The sequence below is a fragment of the Myotis lucifugus genome, unplaced genomic scaffold, assembly GCF_000147115.1.
Source record: "Myotis lucifugus unplaced genomic scaffold, Myoluc2.0 scaffold_197, whole genome shotgun sequence".
In the NCBI taxonomy this organism is placed as follows: Eukaryota; Metazoa; Chordata; class Mammalia; order Chiroptera; family Vespertilionidae; genus Myotis; species Myotis lucifugus.
This window is the reverse complement of record NW_005871245.1, coordinates 1,803,404-1,819,658: the sequence shown is the minus strand read 5'-3', so window position 1 is coordinate 1,819,658 and position 16,255 is coordinate 1,803,404. Positions and strand designations below refer to the sequence as shown.

The 16,255-nt window shown below is 48.7% G+C and overlaps 1 protein-coding gene and 1 long non-coding RNA gene across 5 annotated transcripts in view; one reads left to right on the top strand and one right to left on the bottom strand.

Annotated features, from left to right (window-relative positions):
• WASF2 (WAS protein family member 2) overlaps positions 1-4,255 on the bottom strand; it is a 63,768-nt gene extending 59,513 nt beyond the window's left edge. The window contains exon 1 of one of the 2 annotated variants that reach the window (XM_023761014.1): positions 4,068-4,255. The gene's annotated coding sequence lies outside the window, so the exon portion shown is untranslated. The remainder of the gene's footprint in view (positions 1-4,067) is intronic. The other variant, XM_006097282.3, reaches the window with a different exon arrangement.
• A 416-nt stretch (positions 4,256-4,671) lies between these two features.
• Positions 4,672-16,249, top strand: LOC106698570. Of its 3 annotated transcripts, XR_002831287.1 has the most exons (4): positions 4,672-4,856; positions 13,694-13,868; positions 14,363-14,614; positions 15,147-16,249. It is a non-coding gene; the product is annotated as an uncharacterized LOC106698570 (long non-coding RNA). The 3 variants fall into 3 exon arrangements; XR_002831288.1 differs by having other exon boundaries at positions 13,720-13,868; positions 14,363-16,249; XR_002831286.1 differs by having other exon boundaries at positions 14,363-16,249.
• The last annotated feature ends 6 nt before the right edge of the window (positions 16,250-16,255 follow it).

Below are 16,255 nucleotides of genomic sequence, written 5' to 3'. Positions count from 1 at the left end.
ACCCAGCTAGGGTAAAAATAAAAATTTCTGACATAAATACCATCGCAGCAGTGATAACTTATACTAAATACTACCCTGAAGGGAACATCAGCTTTAAATTCTGCAAACGTGAATCTATATATCCTCACCTAACTATTTCTCTGAATTATATGAAAAGGTGCAATTCTCTTAATTGCTATACAAAGAGGAGTGTAAGACACTATAAATTACTTTTTTAAAAAGAAGGGTAGCCCTGCCCAATGTGGCTCCGTTGGTTGAGCGTAGTCCTAGGCACTGAAAGGTCGATAGTTCTATTCTCAATCAAGGCACATGCCCAGGTTTTGGGGTTTGATCCCCATAAAAGGCACCTGCGGGAGAGGCAACCGATGAACATTTCTCTCACATTGATGTTTTTCTCTCTCCCTAAATCAATAAAAACATTAAAAAGGAAGCGGGGCCCTGGCTGGTTTGGCTCAGTGGATAGAGCATCGGCCTGTGGACTGAAGGGTCCCAGGTTCCGGTCAAGGGCACATACCTGGGTTGTGGGCTCAGTCCCCAGTAGCGGGCATGCAGGAGGCAGCCAATCAATGATTCTCTCTCATTATTGATGTCTCGCTCTCTCTCTCTCCCTCTCCCTGCCTCTCTGAAGCCAATAAAAATATATTAAATAAATAAAAAGGGGGTGGGGGTAATAGGGTATCAGTCAAACATCTAAAACACTGACCACTGAGTGTATTAAAAGGTAAATTTTGGCCCTGGCTGGCATGGCTCAGTGGTTAGAGCATTGGCCCACGCACTGAAGGGTCTCGGGTTCAATTCCCTGTTAAGGGTATGTACCTGGGTTGCAGGTTTCATCCCTGGCCTGGGTTGGAGTCTGTTTGGGAGGTAACCAATCAAAGTGTCCCTCTCACATCGATGTTTTTATCTCTCTCTCCTCTGTCTCTTCCCCTCTTTCCCTTCTTTATAACCTCTCTGAAAAGCAATGAGAAAAATATCCCAGGGTAAGGATTAACAAAAATAAATAAATAAATACATTTTAAAGAAATGATTAGGGATCATCAGAAACAGATCCTCAAAAAAAAAAAAAAAAGAGGTTGCCCTGACCGGTTTGGCTCAGTGGATAGAGCATCAGCCTGCGGACTCAAGGGTCCCAGGTTCGATTCTGGTCAAGGGCATGTACCTTGGTTGCAGGCACATCCCCAGTAGGGAGTGTGCAGGAGGCAGCTGATCAATGTTTCTTTCTCATCGATGTTTCTAGCTCTCTATCCCTCTCCCTTCCTCTCTGTAAAAAATTAATAAAATATATTTAAAAAAAGAGGCAATTTTTAGTACTTAAGGAAAAATGCACATTGGCACATATTAGAATAAGATTATTATATGAAACAAACAAAAATATATCTTCTATGTAACACTGTTCTTAGAACCCATGACTTTGAAATTAGCTTGGTTTACAATGTTTTTTCTTGTAATTGTTCTTGTCATCATATGTTTTATCCATAGAGGTTCACTATCCCTTAACTTCAATTCCAAAATCCAAAAGGCTACAAAAAACAAGTTTTTCATTATTCATTTGGCAGCAAAACCTGATGTGAAATGACATGAGGCTATTTATAGTATTTATTTATCCCACTTGGTTCGAATAGTCTGACATTTTACTACAGAAATAGTAATGTGTGTGATTACAAGGTGCTGCCCCATACCTCTCTGAATGTTACATAACCACAGTACGCGTACTATATTCCATTTCTAAAATCCAAAAACTTCTAAATTCAGAAACACCTGCAGCCCCAAGAACTTTTTTTTTTTTTTTTAGCCACAAGGTACTTTGGACTGGTATACTAATTAAAATTAAATATACGGAAAATATATCCAATACTGAGAATAAAGGTAGATGTTCACATGCAATAAATTCAGTGTCTTATAAGTAATTCACAGTACACAATCCTTTAAAACAAAGCACTAAAAAGATTTTTAACTAATGTCAAAACCCTAAAATACCATTATCTGTTTTTTAAGTGATGGTGACATTTGCATCATCCAATACCTAGATCAACTCCTCTAAGGTTAAAATGCACTAATTTAAATCATAGTTAAAACAGAACCAAGGACTGCAATTGGTTAATTATGTTGAGAAAAAGAATCATCTACTGATAAGTAACATACCGTACCCAGTAAAATGTTCTGATTTTTAAAAAATTTTATCTCAGAGTTTAAGATCTAAAATGATCTTATTCCAGATTATAATTTCTAAACGTTGAACAAATGACAATTGATTTTTTTTCTGTAAAAGCAGAGTCGGACAGGGACAGCTCTTGCATATATTTGAGGGGGGGGCGGGGGGGAGTTTCACAGTCCTTTCCTTCCTTCCTCCTGCAGTTGCTGCCTTCTGGTTTTAGAATTTCAAACAAAGAAATACATATTGGCTCCACTGCTAAGAAACGCCCTCTTTCTCTGCAACTTCCTCTTCCAATTTTCTTCCCTACCATGGACATCCGAGAACAATACACATTGACAATCCTACCATTTTGATGAACCGAAAGCCCTGAGGTTTGGAAAAAGTAAGGGCTGCAATTTATAGGACCCAGCCACCTCCCAATCTAGGCCCACAATCTTTAATCAGCTAGGACTGATAACAGGGACCACAAAGAAACATGCTTAATCGGAGGAAGTCTACTGAACTTTTTACTCAAGAATCCAAAGACATTTGAACTAACAAATGGGAAATTTCTTCCGCCCCAAGAAAACTTGGCCTTCATAGGGAGGAGGGAAAATTACCAGGCTGGCAGCACTCTGAAACCAGTGTGAAGCCGACCCACCATAGATAGTGGGTGAACTTGCTTCTACAAGCCAGCCAGCCAGGATGCAAACGGAACTCTCCCGAGTTCTAACACACTTCAAAGTGACGCTGACAACTTAGAAAAATGGTCTTTTCCAACTACTCACAGACTGAACAAAGGGGACATCAAGACCCAGTTCATCTTCACGCCAGAAGTGTCTGGGACCAGACCCCTCACCCCATTTGTGGCAAAGCAAGCTTCTTGGACGTGGACAGAGACTTCCCCACTGCCCAGAGAGCCTCAAAGGAAACACCTTATCCTTGGTAATCTCTGCACCTTACTGGGCCATCTTGAGCAAGTTACTTAACTCCTTCACTTAGTTTTCTTTATGTGCAAATTCTCAAGGGCAGCTGTAAAAAAATGAAAGGAGAATAGATGCCTAAAGGTCTGACACACAGTAGGGAGCGCCATGCATGTTCTCGCCTCCTCCTCCTCCTCCTCCTCTTCCTGAATTCTTTGGGGCATAAATTTCAATCACAGCCCCAAGAGGCGCCAAGGATTCCTTCCTCTTCTGATTTTATGGAGAACTATGTATTACTTCCCATCTCAGAGGCTCCAGGATCCTGGAGGGCCGAGACATCACTCCATCACACTTTGGGGTCCGTCCAAAGTCTTCGTGGAAAAGCCCCTTTGGCCACTATCCTTACTCTGCAGCACCGCCCTGCACACATACGTGTACACACACACACATACATACATACATACACACGCGCACATACACACATACATACACACGCGCGCACACACACACAGTCCAACCGCCATTCGGCAACTTAGCAGGCCAGGCGCTTCAAAAAGCACCTCAATTCCTTCATGGCCCATAGATGGAAACTGAGGCTCCGCCTGGGGAAGAACTTGCCCAAGATCTCAGGCAGGATCTGGGATCCAACTCATGTACATATGAGACTGCAACGTCTCCGCTTCAAAAATCGGGAACTGAGGCGCAGGGGGGGAAGGGACTTGCCCAAGGTCACACAGCGAGCTGGTGGCAGCGCCGGGTCAGGTTCGGGCACTTCCGAAACCGCACAGACTCGGTGGCCCCGAGTCCCAGAGGGGATCTCCGGGATCCCTCCGCTCGGGGGAGGGGAGTGGAGAGGAAGACGCCACCCCGCGCAGGCCGCTCACCGGCCTCTGCGAGCCCGTGACAGGCGAAGCCCCCGCTCCCGCAGGACCCAGCGCGGCTCGGGAGGGGCAGCCCGGCCCGGCCCAGCACCTCCCGGCGGGGCCGCCCCGTGGGGACTTGTTGCTCACCTGGCCTTGCGCAGCCGCCCTCAGCGACAGACGGGCCGGCCGGTCGCCCTTCTCCGCCTCGGGTCTGTCCCCGCGGGCCGCCCAGGCAGCTGCCACACTGCTGGACGCCGGTCAGTGCGCTACGCCCCCAGCCGTGCTTCACCGGCCCGCGTCCGCCATTACGCGATTCCCCGCCCTGGACGCAGCCACACCCCGCCAACGGTCCTGATTGGCTCTCTGCCCCACCCGCCTGGGGCTTCCGGGCCTTTCATTGGCCTGCACGGAATGCCAGTTAAATAGCCACGCAAAAGACGTACTCAAGTGAACTGTCCCGGGAGCTCCACCCGAGCTACTTCCGCAATCGGAGTAAACAGCGGGGGGCAAACCAAGTGCGAGGGGGTGGAGATTACGTTAAATCAACTCCTAAGTTCAGAGTAGGAAAACTCCACCTAAGAAAGTGTAAAAACTCATGCAAAGTGTATTGAAAGACGAATTCTTTTTCTTAGAGTTAAAAAGAACCAGTGTTTTTGGTGGAGCGGAGGGGCCAAGCTCATGCACTTGCTGTGGACACCCCTCAAGTTGCGCATCGTTTTGTCTCTTCCCTCCCGGTCTCAGGTGGGGCAGAAAGTTGGGTGGAGAGAGTGAGTCACTGGCTCGAACCTTCCAATCTGCGGGGAGGCCCTGGGTCCTGGAACTGGGAGACGGTTCTGAAAGGCCAGGATCAGATGGCCCCCACCTAACTCTGCGACTTCAGACCACTTCCTGAATTTATCTGGGTCTCAGTTTGTCCTGCGAAATAGGAGCAGTCCCGTGAGTGGGTATATGTGCATCTTGTTGGTTATAAAAGGCTGCAGCTGGATATCCGCGTGACATTCGCAAGTTGGCAAAGATACCTCGTTTAATTCTCTAGAGCAACTCTGTAAGACAGATGGTGTTCTTGTTTTGGAGAAGAGAAACTCTATGGCTTATCCTGGGTCACCCAGGGAATTTGAAACAACCCTGGGACTCAAACCTGTATATTTTGGTTTCCTCTCCTGCATGTCTCCCTTGCAGGCCTGGTGTCCCCTGAGAAAGACTTCCCTCCCCCAAACCCTTAGCATTCCAGGGAGGGTCTTGAGGGTGCCCGGCCAGTTTCCCATCTCTCTGGTCACCAAAGACTGGCACAGCCCCCCTCCCCTCTCCCCCCGCCAAAGCTATTGTCAATCACTAAGGTTTCAGGGGAAAAGTGATCCTCCTCCGGGTGTGCCTGAGTTGCTTCTGGTATCCTAAGAATCCGGAAGTGAGTAAGGGATGACAGGTTGGTCAGCAACCCAGACAGAATCCCAAAGGAGGTCACAAGCTCCAAGAGAGGCAGTGACGCCACTGTGGGCCCTCGGGGGGCAGCACCCATGCCAGGATTTACATCCAGGTCTCTCTGAACTCAGGACAGTGCTCTTTTCACTGCAGGATGGCTACTCCCAGAAGGGCTGCCTTGGCTGTAATTTCTAGTCATTTTCCCTCTCTGTAAAAAAAGGAAGTCGAAGGGAGTGTGGGGGACGGGAAGGGAAGCAGCTTTAGAAGGACAGAGACCACCAAGCAGGTGGTGTCCATGGCCCCAGTGCTGGCTGAGCCATGACCTCCAGGCTCAAAATGGGACGTGTGGTCTGACAATCAATTACTATTTACATCCTGTCCGTGGCCACTGGGTGCGGGGAGACAGCAGGTGCTGTGCAGAGATTCAATGGGGTCAGACTGACCTTCCATTTAATCCAAAATCAACCACTTTCTAGCTCTCTGAGCCTCACCTACCTCTTCTCTAACATGGGTAGTTGTGAGGACTCAGTGAGTAATTGTGCAATTAATGAGACGTGTGTAAAGTGCCTAGTAGCCATTTATTCATTCATAAATTCATCTATTCAGAAAAAAAAAATTATTAAACACCGACTATGTAGGGCAGCCTGTTAGTGATGCAGCTACAATGGCAAACAAAACAGACTCAGACCCTCATAGAGCTTAGAGTTTGGTGAGGAAGTAAGTTGTTAAACAAATGATCAGATGGATCAAAATTCAATTAGAAACTGTGATAAGGAACAAGAGGCAAAGTGCAGTGTGTTTATAAGAGCAAATGTCAAGGGATGGGGTGGGGTTGGAGGACGCTTCCTGAAGAGGTGGTGTCTAGATGAGTGGGGCTGAACGAGGCAGCAGGTAGTTGAGAGAAGTGTTGCAGGCCTAGGGAGAGGGTGTGGAAGACATCTAGGCCAATAGAGACAGTGGCAATGGGAAGGGAGGACAAAGCTCTCTGGGGCCTAAACAAACGTGGTGTTGCAGGGAAGGGAACCTAGCTTTAAAAGTGGGGCTATTCTCCAAGGGCATCTATATTTTTCTGATACAGTGGGGCCTTGACTTAGGAGTTTAATTCGTTCCGTGACGGAGCTCGTAACTCAAATTACTCGTATGTCAAATCATAAAGTGAACGAGCGAGACACGTGATGCTGGGCTGATGTTGTGGCGTTCACTGTGACGTTCGCTGCGCCAACTAGCAGTGGGGTATCTGAAGCTGGCTCGTAACCCGAATTTCAGCTCGCAACACAAAGCAAAATATCAGCCGAGAGACGGCTCGTATCTCGAAAAACTCGTTAGTCTGGACACTTGTAAGTCAAGGCCCCACTGTAGTTCCTGAAAGAATGCGAGCTCTGAGGCCAACCCATCTGGATTTGAATCTTGGCTCTGCGATCTTATTTTAGACTGTGTGACCTTGAGCAGTCACTACACCTCTCTGTGCCTCAGCTACTCTTCTGAAAAAATGGGGATAATAATAGGGAGCCATAAGGTGGAGGTGAGGATTCAACGTGGAAATGTGTACAAAGCATTCTGGCACATGAGGGCACTCCGTAAAATGGTGCTTGGTTTTCCCGGCATAAAGGGAGGTGAACCTGAGGCAACAGATCCAGCAGATAGGTGCATTTGGGAGAAAGCTGGTGCGAGAGGCTATACACTGGGCAAGTTGTCATCTGACCTTAATTGTCATAGAAGACTTTGGAGCCATGCAAACTTGGGTTCAGCCATGGCCAGTGTGGCTCAGTTGGTTAGCACGTCGTCCCGTATACCTAAATGTTGCAGGTTCAATTCCCAGTAAGGGCACAGACCTAGCTTGTGGGTTCAATCCCCGGTTGTAGCACAAACGGAAGTCAACCAATTATTGTTCTCTCTCACATTGATGTTTTTCTTTCCCCGCTCATTCTAAAATCAACAAGCATATCCTTGGATGAGGATTGAAAAAAACAACAACAACAACAAAAAAAACCTGGGTTCAAATCACAGTTATACCACTTGCTAGCAGAGTGATGTTGGGCAAGTGACGTCACCTATCTGAGTCTCAGTTTCCTTATCCATAAAATGGAGATCATAATTGTTTCTATTTCCCAGAGCTGTGAGGATTAAATAAGAATAAACGTGCCGAAACCGGTTTGGCTCAGTGGATAAGAGCGTCGGCCTGCGGACTGAAAGGTCCCAGGTTCGATTCTGGTCAAGGGCATGTACCTTGGTTGCGGGCACATCCCCAGTGGGAGATGTGCAGGAGGCAGCTGATCGATGTTTCTCTCTCATTGATGTTTCTAACTCTCTATCTCTCTCCCTCCCTCTCTGTAAAAAATCAATAAAATATATTTTAAAAAAAAAAGAATAAACATGAAGCACTTAGCACAGTGATCGGCACATAGTAGCAGTTGTTGAATGTTAAATTTTTAAAAAATATTTGTATTGATTTCAGGGAGGAAGAAAAAGAGAGAGAGAGAGAGAACATCAGTGATGAGAGAGAATAATTGAGTGGCTGCCTCCTGCAGGCCCGCTCGGGATTGAGCCCACAACCTGGGCATATGCCCTGACCGGAATCAAACTGTGACCTCCTGGTTCATAGATCGACGCTCAACCACTGAGCCATGCCAGCTGGGCTGAATGTTAATTTTTAATAATAGTTAAATTTTTAAAAAATATTTGTATTGATTTCAGGGAGGAAGAAAGAGAGAGAAAGAGAGAAACATCAGTGATGAGAGAGAATAATTGATTGGCTGCCTCCTGCAGGCCCCACACGGGATTGAGCCCACAACCTGGGCATATGCCCTGACCGGAATCAAACTGTGACCTCCTGGTTCATAGATCGACGCTCAACCACTGAGCCACGCCAGCTGGGCTGAATGTTAATTTTTAATAATAATTATTATTATTGATATCAGCAGTTACTACCTATACTAGATAAGACTCTGGGGCTTTGCTTGAAGGTTGTCTGGCAATAGGAGCCTAGGTAGTTTCTGCTTTTAGACAATAAAGATAGACAAGTTGCTTTCAGAGGGGGTAATGCTGTCATTTTAATGGTGGTAATAATAAGCACTGATGTTGACTATTTCCTATGTGCCAACTATGTGTTAAGTGCTACATATGCATTAGCCATGCCCTAGCTGGTGTGGTTCAGTTGGTTGAGCATCATCCCATGCACCTAGAGGTCATCTGTTTGGTTGACTTCTAGTCCCACACATGACCAGGTCGCAGGCTCAATCCCTGGCAGGAGGCATGCAGGAGGCAGCCGATTGATGTTTCTCTCTCCCTTCCTCTTTAAATTCAATTTTTTAAAAAACAAACATTATAAAACAAATAAATAAACCTGCATAGCCAGTCCTGCAAGTCAGGTCCTATTATTATCATCATTTTACAAATGAGACAAAGGAAACCCAGAGAGGGTAAGTGACTTGCTGAAAGCTCCCCAGCCAGGAAACAGCACAGCTGGAATTTAAATCAAACCTTGATTTTGGGGGGTTTGCTGTTCTTGAGGGCAAGCCCTACCTCTTCTATTCAAAGAATTAGAGTTATCACCTGGAGTTAGAGGGATAAAATTATTCACTGCCCCCTAGCTGCTTTGGTTCAGTGGATAGAGTGTAGGCTTAGATTTTATTCCAGTCAAGGGCACATATCTCGGTTGCAGGCTCAATCCCCAGCCCTGATCTGGGCACATGCGAGAGGCAACCAATCGCTGTGTCTCTCTCATTGATGTTTCTCTCTCTCTCTGTTTCTCCCCCTCCCTTCCACTCTCTCTAAAAATCAATGGAAAAATATCCTCAGGTGAGGATTTACAAACAAACAAAATTATTCACTATTAGTAGCAAGTCCCCAGGTTCCCAAGGCCAACCCTCATTCCTTTCACATCAATTCTAAAAAGTAACCTAGGTCTATTCCTTGTCCCCTGAGGCTGATAAGAGCAGGAAACAGACCCTCTTCCTCTACCAGGGGTATAAAAGATATTTAGAGTCACCAGAACTGGGTCTGAGTCCCACTGTGCCACTTAATGGGTCTGTAATCTTGACCAAGTCACACCCCCTCTCTGAGCCTCAGTTTTCTCATCTATGAAATAGGCACAATAACAGCCCTGCCTCTGGGGCAGTTGTGAGGAGCAGAAAAAACAAGGCCTGCATAAACTATCAAGTGCTATCAGCACAAGAGTTCCTCTCCTGGTTGCTATGGGGATGGCAAGCACTCTGGGAACGCAGCCCAAAGCAATATAACAGGCAAAATAACCTTCTCTGAAAGACAGTCCTGGGTTCGAGTCCAAGATCTGCCTTTTACACTCTGTGTGGCTTTGGGCAAGTTATGTAAGCTGGCGGAGCCTCAGTTTTCTCATCTACAGAATGGAGTGAATACTGCTGATCTTGTAGAGCTGGGAAGAAACCATGAAATTGCATAAGAAGTCATGAGTCAGTGGCTGGTACAGAGCTGGCAGAGCGAAGCCTGCTAAGGGGATTCTAGGGGAAGAGACCAAAAAAAGATCACCCTGACCCCTCCATGCCACCCCTTATCTGAGGGGAAGACAGTAGAGAGCTCTGTGCTCAGAGTCTAGAATGGTTTCCAGCCATTAACTACCCTACCTCTGGCAGAATTCTCAGCTCAGCTGGTCTCTCTCTCTCTCTCTCTCTCTCTCTCTCTCTCTCTCTCTCTCTCTCTCTCTCTCTCCTCTCTCGTCAAACAAGTTCTTCTCCACTGAGCAATCCCAGGGGGCCCCATCCTCGGTTCCAGCCAAGCTCCAAGGCTTTCTCCGCCTCCACATCCTTAATCCACAGCCTTTGCATTTGCCATTCCTTCCACCTGGAATGCTCTCTCCTCCTGGAGTGCCTTTGATGGGGCCGAGGCGGATGCTGGAGGGAAAGGATCTGGAATGATGCTCCCCCACCTCCTCACTCCCCTCCCTTGCACACCCCACGCTGCATGCCTGACCTCCCCCTCCCAGCTTGGGGACGAGGCAGCGCTGGGAGGGGGAGGGAGAGGGGGAGAGCTCAGCGAAGAGCCCTCTGTGGGGTTTTTCACCTGCTCAGAAGAGGCAGACGGAAATGAAAGCTCTAGAAAAAGCGCCTGCTGCTCTGCTCCCGAGGCCCCAGCTTAGTGAAGCCTCCCTGCCTTCCCACTGCGCCATCTTCTCTTCCTCCCCCTCCTCCTGCAGGCAGGTGCCACAGTCAAGGAACATTGGTGGGCGGCAGGCCTGAGAGACCAGGGTTCAAATCCCATTTCTGCCACTTACCCAGCGAGTGGCCTGCTTACACCACATTTCTTTGTGAAAGGACACAACAATCCCTGCCTTTCAGGCTGCTGTGAGGACTGAGATGCCAGATGAAAGTGCCTGGCACAACCAAAGCGCTCGGCAATGGAGAGCATAGCAATGGCAGCAAAGACACACCATGCCCAGGTGCGCCTGGCACAGTTCTCAGCACCTTGCACACATTAGCTTCTTTAATTCCTGATAAGGTAGATACCATTACTGTCTCCATTTTACAGATGAGGAAACGGAGGCACAGAAAAATTAGATAGTTTGCCCAAGGTCACACAGCCAGTAAGAGGCAGAACATAATCTCTGTTCTCACCCACTACACTATGGTGTGCTCGGTGATAGTTGGCCATTATTATTGTTAATACTAGGGGCCCAGTGCACAAATTCATACACCTTGAAAGGAACTGTGGGCCGCGAGGCTGCGGTAGGCACAGGGGGGGGTCTCGGCCCATCCTCCATGCCCCCACCCGCCCCTCCCACCATGCCCCCCCCCAGTCCCTGTAGGCTGGCAGCCTCGCTCCCGCTGCCACTCCCACCAGCTGACAGTGCAGAGCAATTGGGGTCGATGCCAACATTGGGTGCAAGTGGTGCCGGTGCCATCAGCAGGTGCGAGTGGCAGCTGCTGCCCCGAGCGCCCCTCAGGAGCAGGGGGAGGTGGAGAAGCCCTCAGGGGCTATCGGGCCGGCAGCCACCCGCACCGCTGAGTGATTGGGACTGGCACTGGGCACTGGCAGCAGATGTGTGGTGGCTCCAGCACTGGCTGCCAGCGGGGCTGGCACTGGCAGTGGGTGCGAGCACTGGGCGGGACTATGGTGCACAGGAGCAAAGAATTTTCAGTAATCACCAGAGGCTCGCCCCAGTGAGAGCAACCAGCCTTGGTCTGGCACCCCTGCTCACCTGCTCCACCATCCCGCTGCAGCCAGCACCTGCTATGTTCAACGCACGCCCCCTGGTGGTGAGCACACGTCATAGCAACTGGTTGTTCGGTTGTTGGGTTGTTTTGGTTGTTCTGCCATTCGGTCTATTTGCATGTTAGCCTTTTATTATATAGGATTATTTGTTCTTATCTATCTCTTTCCTCCTACCTTCAAAATCCTGCTTAAATTTTCCCTCCTTTGTGACATCTCTTAGTCTGTTCATTTAACAAGCATATATTGCTATCTGCTTTGGCCAGGCCTACGCAGGGCAGTGGGGACCCAAGAGTCAATCCACCCAGTCTCTGCCTGCCAGTGGCTCCCAATCTGTTGAAGGAGAAGACACATACATAAAAATTACAAAAAGAAGAGGGAGACACCAGCCCTGGCTGGGTAGCTCAGTTGGTTAGAGCACCGTCCCGATATGCCATTGTTGTGGGTTCAGTTCCCAGTCAGGCCACCTAAAGAAGCAACCAGTGAATGCATAAATGTGGAAAGACAAATTGATGTCTCTCTCTTTCAAATAAATAAATAAATAAATAAAATTTAAAAGAGGGAGATGCCAATTCAGCAGGAGCTGTGAGCTCACAGAAGCATAGAACTTAACTGGGGGTTGGAACAGGCTTACAGAGGAGGGGTCATCTGAGTGGGTCTTGAAGAATGAATAGGAGTTCCTCAAACAGAGTTAAGAAATGGGAGCATAGAATACGATGCATAGTGCAGATCCTGCGAAAGGGATTGAATAAATTAAGGCTAGAGAGCCAGGCCTTGCACTGGGTGCTGCAGGTATAGAGGTGGAAAGATATTAACTGGGCCCTCAGAGAACTTACAGATTTGGTGTGGGGGGGATAAAAAGCAACAAGTAAAGTAAAAATATTCATATTAAAGAAGCATCCAGAGAAGCTTTGGGACTACCAAAAAGAGACCTAAACGGGTTCAGCAAAGGCTTCCTGGAGGAGTATTTGATGTCTAGGCTGAGACTTAAAGATCAGAGCCGGATTATGTCACCTACTGCCCACCCAGCCCATATATAAAGTCAACATAAAAGCAATACTAACTATAAAATAAGAACAGGAGCCCTAGCCTGTTTGGCTCGGTGGATAGTGCATCGGCCTGCGGACTGAAGGGTCCCAGGTTTGATTCTGATCAAGGGCACATGCCTGGGTTGCAGGCTCAATCCCCAGTAGGGGGCATGCAGGAGGCAGCCAATCGATGATTCTCTCTCATCATGATGTTTCTATCTCTCCCTCTTCCTTCCTCTTTGGAATAAATTTAAAAATAAAAAATAAAAATAGGAAACTCCAATAAAAGTTCTGATTTTGTCCATGAACACTATTTCAATAATTTTTTTTTTTTAATTATCAGCCTGGCCAGTGTTGCTCAGTAGTTTAGCATCAACCCAGGAAGCAAGAGGTCGCCGGTTTGATTCCTGGTCAGGGCACATGCCCAGGTTGCAGGCTCAATCCCCAGTGGGGGGCATGCAGGAGGCAGCCATTCAATGATTCTCTCTCACCATTGATGTTTCTATCTCTCTCTCCCTTCCTCTCTGAAATCAATAAAAAAAAATATTCTTAAACAACAAACAACATTTTCTAAAAATAATTTGATGTTTGATAATTTTCAAAAAAATTTTTTTATTGATTTCAGAGAGGAAGAGAGAGATAGAAACATCAATGATGAAAGAGACTCATTGATCAGCTGCCTCCTGCACGCCCCACATTGGGGATCGAGCCCAATCAGAATTGAATTGTGACCTCCTGGTTCATAGGTTGATGCTCAACCACTGAGCCATGCTGGCCGGGCTGAAAATAATGTTTTTAGAGCCCCTGCTTGGCTGGTGCCTAAGCACATGGCTGCTCTGCTCACTGGGTAATCTAACAGGGTGATAGGCCAGAGGGAGTCCAGCAGGTGAGAGGTGGAGAAGGGTGTGGCAGGCACTAGGAATTTCACCTGCAAAGGCCCAGAGGCAAGAGAAAACTTGGTGGGGAGGGAGGAAATCTTTCGATGGAGCTGGCGGGTAACAGTGGTGGGAAGGAGAACTGGACTAGATTCTCAGGGTGCTGGGAAGGCACTTTTAACGGGGATTCGTCATAATCAAATGTCCTTTTTGTGAGATCACTCTGAATATTTCTAGAGACTTATTTATGGTTTGAATTCATTCATTCAAGAGACCATGTATCTCCTGTGTTTCAAGCACCGACCCAGGCCTGGGGCTGCAGCAGATCATTAAGGGTTGTGCAGCCAGAGCAAGACGTGCAGGGACACCGAGCTCCACACCTACAAAGGTGTCTGAATGGATAAAGGTCTGGAGTGAGAAAGTGCATGACTTCCACAAAGAGAAAGGTAAGCCCATGCTGGACAACGGAGCGGCAAAATGGGAGATGGCGCTCGGGGAACGTGCAGTGAGAGATCAAGGATTCACACGAGAGAATAAAGGAATGAGAGCAGGAGTGGAGGCGATCGATGGCGGGTGAATCCTGATCTCGTGACCTCCATAGAAGGTGGCCGAGTGGGCAGAGGGGCAGAGGCCCCAGTCAGCCCCTTCAGCCGCCCATGCTGTCTCAGCCCTGCTGAGCCCTGCAGCTTGTGCTCTGGCTCTAGAAATCAGACCAGACTCTGAAGGAGAACAGAGGCAGGTGAGGATGGGGTGGGCGGGACACAAGCCCAGACCTCTCACCCCAGCAGGGCCTTCCTTCCCCGTGGCTGGAGCCAACCCAGTCGAGGAATCAGAGGTTACAGGGAAGGATTAAGGAGTTGGTTGCTTTTTTACCCAAAATATGGCTGCATTTCTCTCTCTCTCTCTCTCTCTCTCTCTCTCTCTCTCTCTCTCTCTCAAGAAAAATGTTCCTGTACACGCACCCGGAGGCTTTTGCAGGAGGCGGCTGTTGGAGAACCGGGAAAACAAGCCAAGAAACAAGAGAGAGGAAAAAGACCACGCCTTGCCTGGCAGATTCCTAATGGCCCAGGAGACCTGAGGCTTTACAGAGGGAGTCTGGTGGGGGCTGCCTTGGGTGGGAGGGAAGGGCAGGCCGAAGGACAGCCACTTGCTGGCTGGTGACCTTGGGCGGGATGCTGCCTGCTTTCCTCTGGTGGGAATGGGGAGGAGGGGGGCAGGGGCAGGGCTGGCCGGCTGAGGTCACAGGAAGGCCCCTTCGAGCCTGAAACGCGATCTCGGGATGTGGGGCCTGCCAACCTGCAGCGACCCTGGGCCAGCAGAGATGAAAGGCTGCCTGTCCCCAGCTTCCGGACCCCTGAGGCCCCAATGCCTCAAACTTGAAGGGCAGTAAAGCTGCTACAGCTGGCTGGAGCCGGTTGTTGTGCTCCCCACCCCACCTGATGTCATCCAGCCTTCCCTTCCCTGTTTTGCAGAGGACACTCAGGCCCAGAAAGGGCCGGTGACCTGCCCAAGGTCACACAGCAAATTGGAAGCGGAGCCAGGACTCATCACGAAGTCCTTGGACTCCAAGTCCAGGCCTCATTCCCTTTCCCAGAAACTTGGCTGCCTGGGGGTTTACCCTGGGGAGTTGGAGAGACCCAGGCGTAGGGAGGACAGTTAGGAGCTGTGTCTGTTTGAAAGCTTAATGTTGACTAAAGTGCCTTTTTTTTTTTTTTTTTTTTAAGACAAAAAGAACCGTTCCAGTCCCTGACATGAGCCTGGGCTTGCTCTGCTGGCAGGGGAAGGAATGCAGTTCTGGCCGCCACAGCTGCTGGTGGCCAGCTGCGGCTTCAGCTCTTGCTGCTCCCACCCCAGCGGGCAAAGGGACAAAGGCCTCTTCTCAGGCCTGTCCCCTCCAGCCCCTTGGATCAGTGGGGGCAGAGAATCTACCAGGAGGTGGGGTCACTGACCAGCCAATGACTTAGCCGTTCCTCTCTGGATCTCAGTGCCCGTTCTGGAAAATGGGGGCAGAGCATTTGCCTGACTGACTTCTCAGCGTTGTTTTCCAAAGAGGTGAGGTTACAGAAATGCATTCTTCTCAGCTGAGGGGCTGCCTACTCAGAGACCCCTCTGCCGCCAACGCCCCCCCCCCCCACCTCATGCCTCACCTGGCCAGCCCCTGCTCACTCCGCTCAGCTCAGCAGAACCATCCCCTGCTCTGGGGAGCCTCCCCCCACCTCCGGCCTGTGCTGCTTCTGGGTATTCATGGTATTAATCACTGCGGTAATTAAATAATTAATTGTGTAATTGGATCTGTCTCCCCCACTAAATGTGAACCCTGTAATAATAATAGCTGACACTGACTGAACGCTTCCCCCGTGCCAGAGACTACAGGTATTACCTAACCCACTTCATCCCTTTGGCAGGTACCGTTACGTTAGTTCCCCATCTTACAGACGAGGAAACTGAGACAAGGAGAGGTTCCGTACGTCACCTGAGGTCACAGCAAGTTGGAGGCTGAGCCGGGACTTAGCACAAAGAAGTTGCAGAACCAGGATTCAAACCCAGACCCCAAGCTATAACCATTACCCCACTAATAAGTCAGCTTGTTTCCTGCCTATTCCCAGCTCCCAAAACATCTGGTATACAGTAAGCGCTCCATGTACAAACAGTAGGTGTCTGAATACATAAACAGGTAACGAGTACACAGGAGTATTTGGAGGAGAATAGAGCACCTTCCAGGAGTGCGTTTTTCGGGACCGTATGTGGAGCTGAGCCATGGTGAGGGGAGCGAGTGCCTGGTAGACTGCAGTCGTCCCCATTATCTGCCTTTTCGCTTTCTGCAGTTTCAGTT